The 12,945-nt window shown below is 37.5% G+C and overlaps 1 long non-coding RNA gene across 1 annotated transcript in view; it reads left to right on the top strand.

Annotated features, from left to right (window-relative positions):
• The window catches only part of LOC116663263, a 110,416-nt gene that overhangs the window by 15,403 nt on the left and 82,068 nt on the right, over positions 1-12,945 (top strand). The window contains exon 2 of the long non-coding RNA XR_004319485.1: positions 6,737-6,932. This is a non-coding gene — a long non-coding RNA (uncharacterized LOC116663263). The remainder of the gene's footprint in view (positions 1-6,736; positions 6,933-12,945) is intronic.

Genomic DNA, 12,945 nt, shown 5'->3' with positions numbered 1-12,945 from the left:
ATCGGTTCTATCACGTTATCTTATGGGTGATCCTGTCCTATGAAATGGTTACACTACTTCTACCCTCCTCCCAGAGAACATAAACAATGAGCTTGACATGTTTCTTCCCAGTTAGTGTGGCTTGCAAAGGTGAAGAGTATTGGCTTCCACACTGAGAGATCACCCTTAGCCAGTTTAAGGATTCATCTAGTGATGCCCGAGATGTTGGTTGAACATAGCTGTTCTTAACTTCCTGACCATCCTATGTTAGTAGCATTTATAGGAAAGCTTTTTCACATTCCGCCACATACAACAGACTGTGATAAGCACACTTCCAATTTATGACTGGGTGTTAAACTACTGGACTGTCATATCCTTTGCAGTTGTTCCAGTTTTGCCTAAATTTCATGCCACTGCCTTTGCTGCTGTTTGTATGATTATGCCCTTACTATACTCCTAAGGTTGATCTTTATTCTCTTTTCCTTAGGAACTAGTTTGGCTAGTCTCTTGAATAAAGCCATGTGTCTTTCTTTTGGGAACAAGACTCTAGATGGCTTTGAGTAGTGGCACAATTGGCTTCCATTGTTCCCTACCAGTGTGTTTCTGTGATGGCTGTTCTCCTACCCTCTGCCTGCCTTCATCTGTTTCTACCCCTCTCTGCCCTACTGGTGCCCTTAGAATTATCCACCCTTCCTGGATTCTGATTAGAGTTGACCAATATTAACATGTGGGAGAGTTCAAAAAGTGAGAGATTGAAGAATGTCAATCTCTGATTCCTCTGCCTCAGCTTTGTGGTTTGGGCAGAGGCTACATCGCGTTCACACAACTCTTTTTAGAAGGCTATCCTCCCATGGCTCTGACTCGCACTACATCCTGGTAATTTCTTTTCCTCCTGCAGGTGGTTAGTTTCTTTTTGTTTTGCTAGTTCGTGGGTACCTCACATTCTTTTTTGATTACTTTAATCATGCCCACACCTCTGTAAACAGTCCCTTCATTGACTTATCTTCAAGAGTACCTTCTCCTTCCTGTTGGCATCTTGACTGAAAATACTCTTCAGAGCCTCTATTTCCATGATCCTCCTGATTATTCCAGAAAAAGAAATGCCTTAGTTTCTAGTAGTTAATATATAAATCAAACATTAAGGTACTGATATAACTTGCTTCTCAAAAATGAAAGAAAGAGATCACTTATATTTGAGTGATAGGAAAACTCTGATGGAATTTATATAAAAGTGGCTGTGAAAGCAGACAGGTACCAAAATGGAAGAGTATGAAGGAAGTAAGCCCCAAACAGTTCTCTCTGTATCCCATAGCTCCCTGAAGGATATCATTTATTTTCCATTTGTAGAGATAACCAATGGTGTTGAAATTTGCCAACTTTCATGGCCATTCCCACCACTAGACAATGAATTCCTTCAAGGCAGGAACCATGTCTCATTCATCATTTTATACCTGGGGTCTAACACAGATCCCAGCACATAATTAAAGTCTTAAAAATATGTGTCGAATGAGTAAATAAATGAAAAGTAATGGTCAAATCTAAGAAGTGCATGTACAAACATGTTCATAGCAGTGTAGTTCACAAAAGTCAAAAGGTTAAAACAGCCCAAATGTCCATCAACATATGAAGGGATAAACAAACTGTGTTACTGTATATAAATACAATAAAATAGTATTCACCCATAAAAAAGGAATGAAATACTGCTGCAACATGATTGGATCTAGAAAACATATCCTAAGTGAAAGAAGTCAAACACAAAAAGTCACATGCTACAATTTATAAGAAATATCCAGAATGAGAAGAATCCACAGAGACACACCCAAATCGGTGGTTGCTAGGTGTGGGGGAAAGGGAGAAATGGGAGAACTGCCTAATGATACAGGATTTCTTTAAGGGTGATAAAAATGTTTTGGAAATAGATAAAGTTGTGGAGTGTTGTGAATGTACTAAATGCCACTGAATTGTTCACTTTAGAATAGTTAATTTTATGTTATGTGAATTTTACTTCAATTAAGAAAAAATAGAAACCTAAGACATTCTCATAATGGGAATCTCGAAACTCTTCTTACCCATGAAAAAAAAATGTGGGAAGGAATGCTTGCTTCAGTCCTAACTCTGATCATCCATGGACCTCTCCCTACCCCCATCCCCCATCCTGAATGCAGAGGCCATATTCTCACAGTTCTTTAATGCTAACACTGTTGTTATACATTTGTCTTCACCCACCTATATCCTATTTACTGTCCTATTTACACTCATTTTTCCACTATTTACTTTTGACTTACATGCTCTGAAACACCTCTACTAAGTTTATTTTCTAATGTATCTTTGTTCTAACTTTGTATTCAGTGAACATTCCAGGGGAAAATTAGTATGCTCATTTTTTCCCTTTGAAAATCCATTGTAATCGAATACTTTCTGGTTAGTTATTATTGGGTTGCTATGAGTAGACCCACAACTACTTGTGGAAAATTTATTACACAGGTCAGCCTGCCAAAGCTAGACCTCTCATCAAAGCATGGAAATGTATTTTAAAACAAGCCACATCCTTTAGGTTTCCCATTATTTGAGAATAAATAAGAATGCTTTGACTTTATGGGAAATGAAGTTGAAAATCTTACAGGCATTACTCCCCAGGGGCATTCTGTAATTTGATTCAACATTAGTTAAAAGTTAATGTCTATAATTCCCTATTTTTTCAGAACTGTTTGTTCTTTTTGTTAGACTTTTCTTTTCTTTTCTTTCTTCTTTTCTTCTCATTAAGACTCATCAGTAAGCATTGTGCTCTTCTTCTCATGTTGGACACTGAACTTTCTTGAATTAAAAACATTGTCTTGCTTGGCATAACGATCCAATGGAAGGGGTAGTCTACTCAACACACTTTTTAAAGCATCTTCTAAGTGCCAGACATAGCCCTTGACATTTTTGATGCCAAAATAAGTATCTTGAGCTTACCTTCAAAAAACTCACAGCCTAGTAAAGAAAGCAGACTAGTGAATAAGTGTACATTATAAAGGGCTTTATATAGAGGCAAGAACAGGGTGCAGTAGAAGTGCCTAGCTCTGTGAAGTGAGCAAAGAGGGAGAGAGGTGGTTGTAAATTTAATGGATAAGAGAGAGTATAAAAATGCTTCAAAAAGGTGATAATGTTTAATTGAGCCTTGAATTCTTAATACTTTTCCAGGACGTAGGAAGGAGAAAGGCACTTCACACTTAAGGAACATCATGCCCAGAAAAGTTCAGTAGCATGACAGACCAGGTCATGTTCCATGGGTGACCAGAGTTCAGCTAGACCACTCAAGCGTAAAGTGAATGGAGGAAGGATAAATAATAAAGCAGAAAAATTCATAACAGTTTGGTTATAATGAGTTTAAATGCTGTAACAAAGGGTTTGGACCATGTCATTAGGTAAAGGAAAGCCATCAAAAGATTTTTAAACCCAAGAATAAACAGTTTCAATTTGTATCCTGAAAAAAAAAATCAGTCTTGCAGAAATGTAGACAGTAGATGGAAGGAAACAAATGCAGGCCATTGCACAAACAAGGAGGCTCTTACAATGGTACAGGTGAGTAACGATGAAGACTGGACCTGAGGCACTGGTTGTGGGGACAGATAAGAGAAAACTAAATAATGAATGCAAAGGTCATTGACAGAAATGGTGAGTGATGGGAAATGAGAAACAAGCTTGTAGAAGGAGTCATAGGAACTCCCAGATTTCTTACTTAGTTAATGGCATCACTGTCATTGACATTGCTCAAGATAATGATGAGGCATATTTGTGTCAAAAGCAATGACAAGTTCATTTTTAGAGCTAGAGAATTTGGTCCAGTGGAATATTTAGGTGGAGCAATTTAATACGTTATTAGATATACAGGGCTTTAGTTCAGGACAGAGTTTGGAGTTTGTTTTAGTCTTCCTCTTCCACCCATGAGTATGTCTGAGCTTTTGATCCTGGCTGGGTCTTAGGTATTCAGGGTGTGTGTGGGTGAGAGAAACTGGACCACTAATTCTGAAGTTTGGAGCTCAGGGCTATCAAAGGGTTAGTGCCTAGGAATGAAAAAAAAAAAAAAAAGAATAAAAATATCAAAATGTAAGCATGCAGTCCAACCAAGACATCAATCCAAGGGGCCCAGCAGAGGGGCTGAATCCAAGTACAAGCACACTGTGCCAAAGCAGCAGGATTGAGAATGGAGGCACATGTCAGAGAGCATCTCTGAGCTACTGAAGTATTTCCCCAGGTTATTTTTAAACCGAGTTAACAGATAGAAACAGAGACAAAGACAGAATTAGCTCCCAAGGATCCTAAACAATAGGTTTGGAATTCTTTGGTATAAAATAATGAGAAAATAATGAAATAACAGAATGAGAAATGTAGAGAACCCATGACAAAATGCTAGAGAATAGAAATATATAAGTGACTATTATTTTGGATCCTCTGAGAAGCAGACACCAGTATGGGATTAGATATGCCAGAAACGTATTGGGACAAATGCCTTTGAAGGATAAAGGGGAAAGCAGGATTAGTAGTCAGAGTTTCAGACTATAGTTCTGTTCTAAGGTGATGGAAAATCCCTGAGACAAAGAATCCTGCTAGAATAATGGGTCCTGTTTATCAAGGGGGTTGGGGGAGGGAATCAGTCAGGCAGGGGTGGGAGGGCTAGAGAGTAAGCAGAGGGAGCAGCTGGGGCTTTCAGCCAACCATCCACTCCACAGCAGGAGATCTGAGAGTGCATTTTTGTGGCTGCCACAGTGACAGACTAGGGAATCAAAGATTCTGAGAAGAAAAAGACAGTAAGAGAAAGGGATGCATTTGAAAATTTGGGGAGAAAAAGAGTTTTAGGAAGATAGATGTAGTCATCTTATGCAGGATTTGAAATTCTAAAATACATTTGGTAAATCTTTTTGCCTTTTCACCACATATTATATCAGATGATATTCCTGATCCATAATATAAATTTTTACTTTGTTGACAAAATCACTTTTTATTTTGTTCTGTTGCCAGTAAAAATCAGACTAGTAAATTTTCTTATATGTTATTTTAAAGAGAAATAATTCACTTTTATCTTCTCTACACCAGATGCCCAAGTCACAGAACACTGGTTTTATAAGGGCTATGCTGCCAAACAAAAATTTGGAAACAGCTTTCTATATCCCTTTGTTTTAAATTCACAACATATTCACATATTATTAGCATGTGTGGTGGTCACGGAAGTGTGGCCACTCAGATCTCCTTTCAGTAGAACCAGCAATAGCAAAAACAATCAACTGACAGCTCCCAGCTACCACACCTTCATATCCGTTGCAGTGTTCACATCAAAGTCGCACTTCCCCCGGGGCTGGACCCAGCCAGTGGCTGAGCATGGCAGGAGTTCTAGAGACAGGCCATTGTGACCCCGTGTAAGACTCTTCTGAGCGACGGTCTTGCTCCAGGACCGTTCTGTTGTCAGGTGAAGATTTTCTCTGAACTGTGCTATAGTCTGAAGCTCTTCCTACCCAGTCCTGCTTCCTTCCCTCTCACCTCTCATAGGCAACATACCTCCACCCTGACATGAAGGCACTTCCCACTTTTATCCTGGTCCCTCCCTCTATTTAGCTTTTACAGCTCTTTATTTTTTTAACCGGAATTATCTGTTTTATAATTTAATCCCATCTCGGCATCTGTTTCTCAAAGACCTCAAACTAACACAAGTACATTAAAATCTTTGATCCTGAGCACTCTATAGTTAAGAAAATCACTTTTATTTAAATCAGTTTAGTTTTAATTTTCCTAAACGTAGAATTCTTTTCTTATAGAACAACAATTGTCATATCATGGAACTAGTAGAACATGTTAAATCTGTCATTCTAATTTACTGAACCCTCTCTTAGGGTCAACTTTCTTGGCTGTGATCAACTTTCTCTTCCTGTCTTGTGTCTTCTTAATCTCTTAATAGAACTCTTCAATTGTATTTCAGATCCATACTCCTGCACCCTGCTGTTTGTTGAACTTTGTCTTAATGGAATTATTAGGTAGTTTCTTGGTATCATTAAAAACTCTAATTTTAGCTGGTTTTTTTTTTCTAATAATACTATACCTTTTGCCAAAATTGATACTAATTCTATAATTCAAGATTTTAGTTAGTGTGTAATCCCACTAAGTATTAGGAATTTGCTTCAGCTTTTTCTTTGGCCATCAAAACACTGATCATGTTTCTATTCTTTATACTATTTTCAAGGTGTGCACTAGTTGCAAGTTATCATTTTATAGAGGATATGCTGATCTAACTCGGACGAGCACACTGACTGAGTTTAGCCAAATACTGAATTCCTAAAACATATATATCATTATTCACATATTCAACAGCAAGTCATTGAGGAAATGCAATATACCAGACATACCATGCAGGACTGTTTGGTCAATATCTATTAACCCTCAGAAAAACTGAAATAGAAGGTATTACAGATCCATCTTCAAGATCAAATGATTCATTCCTCCAGTTTCTCAGAGTGCAGTCAGCAGACGGCTCCCAAACATCACTTTTCCTCTCAGTTGCTTTAGCTAGTATCACCCAAGGTCATGTCCTCTTCGTGGGATAATCCTCGTCCAGTGACTCCCTGACAAAGGGACATAAAGCTAGGCCCCCTCATCCTAGTTAGTGATATTAACAGTACTATTCCAGTTTCAGAACTCTTTGTAACATTGACTAAGGCCTTTGAGACTGCATGCAACCTAACTTCTCCCTCAGTTCAAGCCTCCTTCTTTCTCTTCCCTTTTTCAGATGGTGATTCCAGGAGCACTGCCTAATAATGCTCCTGCATGCTCGTTTTCAACTCACCTGCTTCCAAGGGACATCCTCCCATAACCCACAAGCTGTAACAGTTGGCACTGGACATGGTCTGAGAAAACAGAGATGATGGTAGGATTTTGTAACTTAAGTCATCTACCACCTAGTGGCAGTGAGTATCCCGTCATTGGTAAGTGGAGCTCAGATAACCTTTGGCACTGGTAGCAATATGATTATTAATTTTTTATTAAAGGTCAAATGGGATGCTAGGCCAGAGAACATGAATTTTCACTGCCCACTATTCAGATAATCGAAAATATGAAGAAAATAGAAAATATAATGGCTGTCAAATTGAGTGGCTGTTGCTAAACTCAGTTAACCTTTGGAAAAGATAACAAAAGACTGAGAGTTAATTGTGAAAGCTACAGTGCCTCCTTTGTGGCATATAAAAAGGCTCTCATCTGTTATACATGGTGGGTAGGGAAAGCTAGTATGAGACCAAGAGCTTAAACATAAAAATACCAGAACTCCTAGGAAAGTCAAACTTGTGGCCAAGGCACGTCTGCGCTAACGGCTGAGAAAGTTGCGAACTTGACGTGTAGAATGGTTACACCTAGGTTGATGCACCTGAAAATATGGAAGCCTCATTTTTCCTTGCAAAACAACAAGCACCCTCTCCCCCTTGGAATCTGCCCTCAACCCTGCCATGTAGGCCAACATAACCTGACTGGAGAAGTGTTAGTTTATGAGATGGTTAATTTTATGTGTCAAGTTCCCTGCATTGCAGGAAAGACATTTGCCCAGACAGTTGACTAAAGAATTTTTCTGAATGAGATTAGAATCTGAATCAGTAGACTGAGTAAAGCAGATTGCCCTCCCCAATTGGTGGGCAGGCTTCAGACAATCTGTTGAGGGCCTGAATAGAACAAGAAGGCAAAGAAAAGGAGAGTGTACTCTGTCTCTCTGCCTGATTGATTAAGCTGGGACATCAGTCTTCTGTCCTCAGACGAACTTACACCATCGATTTGCCTGGTTCTCAGGCCTTCAGGCTTAGATGGAAATACATCACCAGCTTTCCTGAGTGGGACTTCTCAGCTTCCATAATCACATGATCCAATCTCTTATAATAAGTCTGTTTATAACATTTATATCTATCTACATGTATATCTATCTATATGTATAATATATATCTATGGATATAATATCTCTCTTCTATAGGTATAATATACATATTATATATACTCTTGGTTCTGTCTGTCTGAAAAACCCTGACAAATGCAGTCTAATATGAGAGGAAAAGAAGTTTATCTCCAAATGAGCTGCAAGAGTTGGCCCACGTGTACCAGCAGGGCCAGAAGAGTATGCAAGGCACCGGATTTTGCCCTTATAGAACTTACGTTCTGATGAAGGGACGCAGATAAGAGAAAATAAAAATGATAATTAGGTAAATTATACAGTTAGGTAGTAACAGATATGGAACAGAAAACAGAGGAGGTTAAGTAGATTGAGAATGCAGTACAAGGGATCACAATTTTTAAAAAGGTAGTCAGTTTCCTTCATTGAGATAAGATTTAGACTAGGAGACCAAGAAGTTAAGGGTATTAGTGCTGTGTGAATATCTGGGGCAAGAACAATCTGATTAGGTGGAAAGACACCACGAAAGTCTTAAAATAAGACAATGCCTGGCATGTTTAAAAAAAAGACAAAAAAAAAAAAAAAAAAAAAGGCAGAGGACTGAGAAGGAATGGCAATGAGATAGGAAGAGAGACTGAGAAGGTGGTATCCCGGAAGCAAAGAGGCAAAAGCAAAAAGAAAAAAAAAGAGGGAGAAGTGATCATCTGTGTCAAATCCTTGGCCTATAAGCTGGCCAAGTGAAATAAAGACTGAGAATTGATCAATAAATTTAGCATTACATAAATTCTTGGTGATCTTGCAGGAGCAAAGAGTTGTAGGGGCAAAAATTAAGTTGGAGTGGGTTTAAGAGAGAGTGGGAGAAAAGTAATTAAAAACAGCGGAGATGACAAATTCAAGGAATTTTGCAGCAGGTAGAAAGTGAAAATTAATACAGTTCATGGGGAGAAATAGGGGGATGTAAGCTCAGGAGAATTTTTTCATTTTGCTTTTTGTTTATTTGTTTGGTTTTTTAAGGCTGGTTTCTTAACTCAATAATCCAGTGGAGAAGGGAGAAAGTGAATGATGTAAGAGAGAAAGGGAGAATTGTTGGAGCAGTGTTTTTTTGGGTGAGAGGAGATTGGACTTAACCAGGTAGAGAGATTGGCTTTAGAAAAGAATGTGAAATATGATGCAGTGGAATAGAAATAACCTTCTTTATGACAGGATTTTGTAAAGATAGTTGTTTAATGGTAGTAATAATAATTAGAATCACTAAATCCATACCACAAGGTAGAAACATAATAGTATTTATATTAATTTCTGTATGGTAAAGTGCAAGTTTTTCTAAGTGGACCTCACTAAAAAAACCAATGAAAATTCCTTAAAGAGTCATGGTAAAAGAAATCTTTTACATAGGATGGTATGATCTTTACTCATAACATCTTTATTCTTGAAATACCAGATTGAGCTGATCATTCTCTATGTGTTTCATGTTATTATTAATCTTAAACTTTTAGTAAAATGATAGACATATTTTTCTGAAAGAGCCCTTTGTATGGTGAGAGAAATCCCTCACTCTATGCTTATTAATCTTCACCTGATTAAGAATTTTTACCTTAAGAACAGGAGCTGTAGAAATGATATTTTAAAAGTTTGCTTTCACTCAGTAGTTTTGGAAATCTCTTGATGCATGGCTGTATTCTCTCTCTCTTTCCTCCTGTGGTTTGCCCCACTGAAGCTCGTTTAATAAATTAAAATTAAAATTAATGTTAGTCTCAGTCCTCAAACTCAGTCATGTAAGAAATGTAAAAATTATTACTTTCTTTATTTGCATTATAGCTACTTAAATTCAACTCTCACCTTCCATCCCATTGAACTAGGAGGGCATTCAAGTTTCAGTCCTAAAAGGGACTTTTTCCTTCCCAGAGGCATCCACTCTTCTTAAGAGTTTTTCGTAAATATGCTTTCCCTCAATTAATAAAATAAAGGCAATATTATCCTATTTATTTATTTATATCTATATACATTTAAATTTGTCTAATTATTAAATCATTTATGACCACATCCCCACAGATTAAACCTTTAAGGTTCCAAACATCCTCCTCAACGTGATTTTATCAGTAATTCAATAAGAATATTCTTTTGATCTCCTCATCCACATTGACAATTTTATTATTGACTGTAAAAAGCATAATACATTGAGCTACTGATAATTATTATTTTATCATAGGCTTCCATCCAATCAAAAATCCATGAACTTAGTCTTGATCATATCTACATACCAAAAATTTAACTGTGTATGCATGAAATTATGCCTTTTTCCTCTTATTTTTCCAACCAGTTCTTAACTTTGATCTGGAAAGGAAATATACTTGTCTAAATAGATTTGGCTCAGTAAAATTACACTGATGTTCAGAATAATTTGGAATCTAAGAAATAAAAATGTTAAAATATTAAAATTTAATAAGTATTAAAATAATTTTCCTTATTACTGGTGAAATCAAGGGTAATCTCTAGTTAGATCCATTAAACTATAACTTGCTTAATAAATAATAAACTGTAACCTGGCTTCATTACTCAAGCTCACTTTGTTTTTTTTTTTTTTTTTTTTTTACAAAAACTTGCATGTCCTCCGAGCATCACGTGGCCTAACCAATAAGTTGTTTGCCCAAGTCAAACAACTTGGAGTCGGCTGTGTCCGGTGTGAGCTCAAGCCAGTTAAGACTGGTTGGGGCCACTGACTCTCTATCAGGGCACACGCATGTGTCCAATCGGTGACATCAGAGGGTCAAAAACGCCACCCTCAGAGATGCCATTTTGAAACAAGCACCCCAGGAAGAAGCTTAGTTGTGCCTGAGCAGAATGACAGTTACCTCAGCATTTTCTTACCTGCTGTCACCTTCCCCCAAGCTCCCCACACCTCAGATTTAGCCCACAAATATCCAGAGACCCCCGCCTTAGGGAAGGTGAATTTGAGATTTGTTCTCCCATCTCCTCACTTGGCTGCCTTGTGAATAAACCTCTTCTCTGCCACAGACCTCTACATCTCAACATTTGGTGTGCTGTGTCTTGGGCGGAGGAACTTTGTTCATTCACTTAGCACTGGGAAAGGACAGAACTGACTCTAACACTCAGCTTCTTAGCTTAGTTGTAGTAGTAGCACCCAGAGCAGCAGCAGTGCATGTTTCAGGTCTGGGAGGGGGAAGGGAAGGGAGAAGAGTCAGACCACCCACTTCACCCAGATTCCTACAGGATCAGGATACGGAATATTAGGCTCAGACATGAAAGTTTTGTTTAGGGCTAAGAATATGTATGACAGGTATACTGAACATAGATAATGACTGATGATGTTCACAAGAGAGTTTTGTATATACATGTAAGCCCTCACAAATCTGAGGGATCCCAAAGTCTATAAAATCTAGCCTGATGTTTATTATTAATGAGTGATGATGTACAGTTGGGGGAGAGAGACGAGAGTATGCCTGTGTGTAGATAAAGTGATATAAGCAACTGGATAGGTTAGAGCAAAGGAAATACTTCCCGAAGCAAGGGAGGGAAAATCATGGTGATTTTATAAGAATGTAAACATATAAAAGTTAAATCATGTGAATATTTTAAAATGTATTGGATTGTTAATCATAGTGTGCCAATAAAATATAACACAACAGATGTGCTTCTGGCAGATGCTAAAAAAAACTGTTACTTTGTAGAACCACATCCTCCATAGTTATTGGTTAATTATATCCATGCCTATTGATGGAAATCACAGACTCCAGCTTCCCTAGAGCTTCAATTATGGTAATTAGTTCAATCTATAGACAAGCTGAGTTCACTGCACGTGTGTGTACCCTCAACACACATGGTTATACACATACTATTATATAATTTGAGAGCTTTCCTTTATGTGTTGGATTAAAATTTATCAAATTTGTAGCAAATTATGAAAATATGCAATTACCTTCCCATTAATTTAAAAACTGTTTTCTTCTATTATTTGCCTCTCTGTTTCGTTATGTCCTTAAATATACTTTTAAATTATTCTTAGAATCTTTGTATTATAAAGCTTAGGGAGAAGGATAAGAATTAGGCATAGAAGTCTGAATAATACTACCATTCAGATTTATAAGGATACCAACCAGATTCTAAAAACAATTCTTTTGTACAGATCTATGTATATTTTTAAAATTAAAAAGAACCATAGTCTTTTATTTTCCTTTTTTATTTGATGTGACAGTACAAGTAAGTATACTCTGAAATTTTCCCATATCCTTTTCAGTTTTGCATATTGCCTTTTTTGGGAGTGACGTTTAACGTGACACTAGTACATTTTATATCACAGGCAAACAAAATATCCTTGATCTGGAATTGAAGTAAGATGAGATGAAAATGATTGGACAGGCAAATATGTTAGGGGAATGTGCTTGCAGCTTGAAGTGTTTCATAACTGTCTCCAGCATCTGCACCAAAGATGATGTCATTTAAAACAGCTTTTTGAAAATGCCACTTCCCTGCACATTCAGCTTCATGTCATTGTGTATTCATAGCAGGCCTGTTATTAAAAACAGTCTGAGGCCATATGAGTACCAATCATGGTTAGGATAGTTTAGTTTACTAAGTCATTTCTTTTTTAATTCCAAGTTTAGCTAAAACCTAGTTTTAAACTTAGGATGACAGTATCTCCGTGTGCAGTGGAAGACATGTTTGTCCCCTATAAGAGTAGATGGTATCCAATGTATTTTAAGAGACCGTAACATTCTTACCTCCAGAAAAGCAGCTATCCTATCCTGCTATCGCTTTAAACTCCAGTATTTGATTTACTGCTTTTAGTTAGGGTAGTGATATGACATGAACTCTAATATGTAAGATAAATCAAACTGAGGTGAGTCGGTCAGACCCATCCTTTCTTACACTTATTTGCAAATGATCCACACCAACTCCTACTCCCTCCCCAGCTGCCCAGGGGGCACCTCTGTAAACCACAGGATTCTAAAGAACTGCATTAGAGCATTGTTTCCAACAGACCATGCCATGGTATCTGTGTATTTGATGGCAAGAGAAATGGTCCAAACCAAGCCTACCCTCTGTTATGT

Source organism: Camelus ferus, chromosome 1, assembly GCF_009834535.1.
Source record: "Camelus ferus isolate YT-003-E chromosome 1, BCGSAC_Cfer_1.0, whole genome shotgun sequence".
In the NCBI taxonomy this organism is placed as follows: Eukaryota; Metazoa; Chordata; class Mammalia; order Artiodactyla; family Camelidae; genus Camelus; species Camelus ferus.
Note: the sequence above shows the minus strand (reverse complement) of the source record. Positions and strands in the feature narration are given on the sequence as shown.